Genomic DNA, 4,132 nt, shown 5'->3' on the forward strand with positions numbered 1-4,132 from the left:
ATATTAACACTTTAATCATCATAAAACTCTTTATCAATAGCAAATAATTTTAAAGTGTCTTTTGTCTGATATTAATATAGCTGCTCCAGCTTTCTTATGCTTATTTACATATCTTTTTTAATACTTTTACTTTCAACTTCTTTGTATCTTGAATCAGAAGTACCTTGTAAATAGTATATAGTTGAATCTTGATTCATGGCCACATCTGCTCAGAGTGAATTTCTTTATACTGAACTGGAGAGGGGTGAAGAGGGGAGTGGGTTGTGACTCAAGTCCCATACACTCTGACTGTTCTTACTGAGGTTTAGTAGATTTTCTTGAGTAAACATTTCATTTGCTGTATGACCTTAGGACAATTTACAGAGATTTTTAATGTTTTTCTTTTAAATATATATATAATTTTTTACCATTGAGGATTGTTTCACTAGAGAGCAGGTCTGTAGAACTCCTCACCCTGACATTCAGATCATCTCCTTATTTAAGTTCTGATTGTAAAAGATTTCAAACATATGAAAAGGAAAGAAAACACTATAATAAACCTTCATAAATTAAATATTCATTTTAAACAATTATGAAACAAGCGATCATGTCTTATCTTTTTCTCCTTCCTGTAGATTATTTTGAAGCAAATCTTTAGTATCATATAATTCTTCTATAAACACTGCTTTTTGAAGTTAGTCTCTTCTCCCACTCTCTCCCTCTCTCTTCTCTCTCTAACACACACACACACCCTTCCCTCTCTCCCTGCTCTGCAGTCCCACCTCTGTCACATATCAAATATCCATACATGTTTGGATTATTTCTGGGATCTCTATTCTGTTTCATTTGTCCTTTTATTCATTCCTGTGCCAATACCACACTGTTATAGTTATTTTAACTTTGTAATCTTTAACACCTAGCAGATGGTGATTGCAGCCATGAAATTAAAAGACACTTACTCCTTGGAAGGAAAGTTATGACCAACCTAGATAGCATATTCAAAAGCAGAGACATTACTTTGCCAACAAAGGTCTGTCTTGTCAAGGCTATGTTTTTTTCCAGTGGTCATGTATGGATGTGAGAGTTGGACTGTGAAGAAAGCTCAGCACCGAAGAATTGATGCTTTTGAACTGTGGTGTTGGAGAAGACTGTTGAGAGTCCCTTGGACTGCAAAGAGATCCAACCAGTCCATCCTAAAGGAGATCAGTCCTGGGTGTTCATTGGAAGGACTGATGCTGAAGCTGAAACTCCAATACCTTGGCCACCTCATGCGAAGAGTTGACTCATTGGAAAAGACCCTGATGCTGGGAGGGATTGGGGGCAGGAGGAGAAGGGGACAACAGAGGATGAGATGGATGGATCTCATCCAAGTCGGGATCACCGACTTGATGGACATGAGTCGGGGTAAACTCCGGGAGTTGGTGATGGACAGGGAGGCCTGGTGTGCTGCGATTCATGGGGTCGCAAAGAGTCGGACACGACTGAGCGACTGAACTGAACTGAACTGAACACCTAGTAAATCAAGTCTTTCCACAGTTGCCTTCTTCAAAAATATCTGAACATGTCTTGTCCCTTTTCATTTCCATATAAATTTTATAAACAGCTTGTCATATTGCTTTGAAGATTTAGGAAAAATTTGGCTAACTTTTATCAAATTCAAAAACAACAGCATGTATGCTATTATTTTAATACTACTAAGATTATTTTAAATAACAGACGTGTAATCTAAAAATTAAACACATAAATATAGACTTAATAAATGTCCACTACTATATATAGTACATATATATGCTATTTGTTAGACAGTCATTGAAATCAGAATGCACATAGCTGCAAGTCAATCTATGGTCTTTGTGGAAGGGAAAATTGAAAGGTGCTTTATCTCCCTCTAGCCTCTAATTAAAAATCTGCAGGCTAGACATTTGCCAAAAAAAGCAACTAGAATCTTAAAATTTAGCATTGACTTATGGGATAGCTTAGGGCTCCCCAGGTGGCACTAGTGGTAAAGAACCTGCGTGCCAATGCAGAAGACGTAAGATCCACGGGTTCGATCAGGGCATGGCAACCCACTCCAGTACCCTTGCCTGGAGAATCCCATGGACAGAGGAGCCTAGCAGCTATAGTCCGTAGGGTGGCAAAGTCCCACATGACTGAAGCAACTTAGCATGTATGCATGCATGGGATAGCTGAATGAAGGGCCATATAAATACATAAATATAGAAGCTGATTCGGGAGAAGGCAATGGCACCCCACTCCAGTACTCTTGCCTGGAAAATCCCATGGACAGAGGAGCCTGGTGGGCTGCGGTCCATGGGGTCGCTAGGAGTCGGACACGACTGAGCGACTTCACTTTCACTTTTTGCTTTCATGCATTGGAGAAGGAAATGGCAACCCACTCCAGTGTTCTTGCCTGGAGAGTCCCGGGGACAGTGGAGCCGGGTGGGCTGCTGTCTCTGGGGTCTCACAGAGTCGGACACGACTGAAGTGACTTAGCAGAAGCTGATTCAAATGTGGCATGCATGAAGGAGTACAAAAGAACCTTGAAGGAGCCCAGAGAAGGATAGTGGAAATAAGAGTTCATTGCCTTATCTATTCCATCCCCTTTTCTTCGTTTTAAATCTGATTGAGTCCCCAATAACAAGTGAGATGTTCAGTTCAGTTCAGTGGCTCAGTCGTGTCTGACTCTTTGTGACCCCGTGGACTGCAGCACACCAGGCCTCCCTGTCCATCACCAACTCCCGGAGTTTATCCAAACTCATGTCCATTGAGTTGGTTATGCCATTCAGCCTTCTCATCCTCTGTTGTCCTCTTCTCCTCCTGTCCTCAATCTTTACCAGCATCAAGGTCTTTTCAAATGAGTCAGCTCTTCATATCAGGTGGCCAATGTATTGGAGTTTCGGCTTCAACATCAGTCCTTCCAATGAATATTCAGGACTGATTTCCTTAAGATGGACTCCTTGGATCTCCTTGCAGTCCAAGGGACTCTCAAGAGTCTTCTACAACACCACAGTTCAAAAGCATCAGTTCCTAACCACTCAGCTTTATTTATAGTCCAACTGTCAAATCCATATATGACTACTGGAAAAGGCATAGCTTTGACTAGACAAACCTTTATCGGCAAAATAATGTCTCTGCTTTTTAATATGCGGCCTAGGTTGGTCATAGCTTTTCTTCCAAGGAGCAAGCGTCTTTTAATTTCATGGCTGCAGTCACCATCTGCGGTGATTTTGGAGCCCAGAAAAATAAAGTCTCTCACTGTTTCCATTGTTTCCCCATCTATTTGCCATAAAGTGATGGGACTAGATGCCATGATCTTAGTTTTCTGAATGTTGAGTTTTTTGTGTGTGTGTGTGTGTGAAAAGAAACCAGTTTTATTGAGCCACAGCCCTAGTTCTCCTTCTCCTGCACAGTCTTGGTTCCCCGGAGACGGCCAGTCCGGCGGGCAGCAATGAGACCCACTTTCCGGCCAGCAGGGGCATCTCTGCGGATAGTAGAGGGTTTGCCGATGTGCTGGTGGTTGCCACCTCCGAAGGGATGCTCGACAGGGTTCATGGCCACACCCCGCACCAGTGGCCAGCAGTTCCTCTTTGCCTTATACTTGTGGTAGGCACAGCCGGCCTTCAGAATGGGCTTGTCAATGTGGCCACCTCCAGCCACCACACCGACCACAGCTCTGTTGGCAGAGGAGATGACCTTTTTGGAGCCCGAAGGCAGCTTCACTCGCGTCTTCTTTGTCTCAGGGCTGTGGGAGATGACTGTGGCATAGTTTCCGGAGGCTCTTGCCAGCTTGCCTCGGTCACCAGGCTTCTCCTCCAGACAACACACGATGGTGCCCTCAGGCATGGTGCCCACCGGGAGCACGTTGCCGATGTTGAGCTGGGCCTTCTTGCCACAGTACCCAGACTGGCCGGTGTGGATGCCCTCAGCAGCGATGAACAGCTCTGTCCGCTTCTTAAAACGGTACGGATCCCGGAAAACCACTTTGGCAAGGGGTGCTCCGCGGCCCGGGTCGTGGATGACGTCCTTCACGATGCCCTTGATATATCCGTGTCGCTCGGCGAAATCCACGGCGCGTAGGCGCGCAGCGCCTTTTCTGTGCTTCACATGTGCGCTGAACACGGAGCCGGCGCCCTTCCTCTGCCCATGGATCACG

General features: G+C 44.5%; 1 pseudogene across 1 annotated transcript in view; it reads right to left on the reverse strand.

The window, feature by feature from the left end:
• Positions 1–3,332: 3,332 nt before the first annotated feature.
• The window catches only part of LOC104984375, a 1,519-nt pseudogene continuing 719 nt past the window's right edge, over positions 3,333–4,132 (reverse strand). The window contains exon 3 of the transcript XR_824746.1: positions 3,333–4,131. The product of XR_824746.1 is annotated as a 60S ribosomal protein L8 pseudogene (transcript). The remainder of the gene's footprint in view (position 4,132) is intronic.

Source organism: Bison bison, unplaced genomic scaffold, assembly GCF_000754665.1.
Source record: "Bison bison bison isolate TAMUID 2011002044 unplaced genomic scaffold, Bison_UMD1.0 scf7180017863994, whole genome shotgun sequence".
NCBI classification, from domain to species: domain Eukaryota; kingdom Metazoa; phylum Chordata; class Mammalia; order Artiodactyla; family Bovidae; genus Bison; species Bison bison.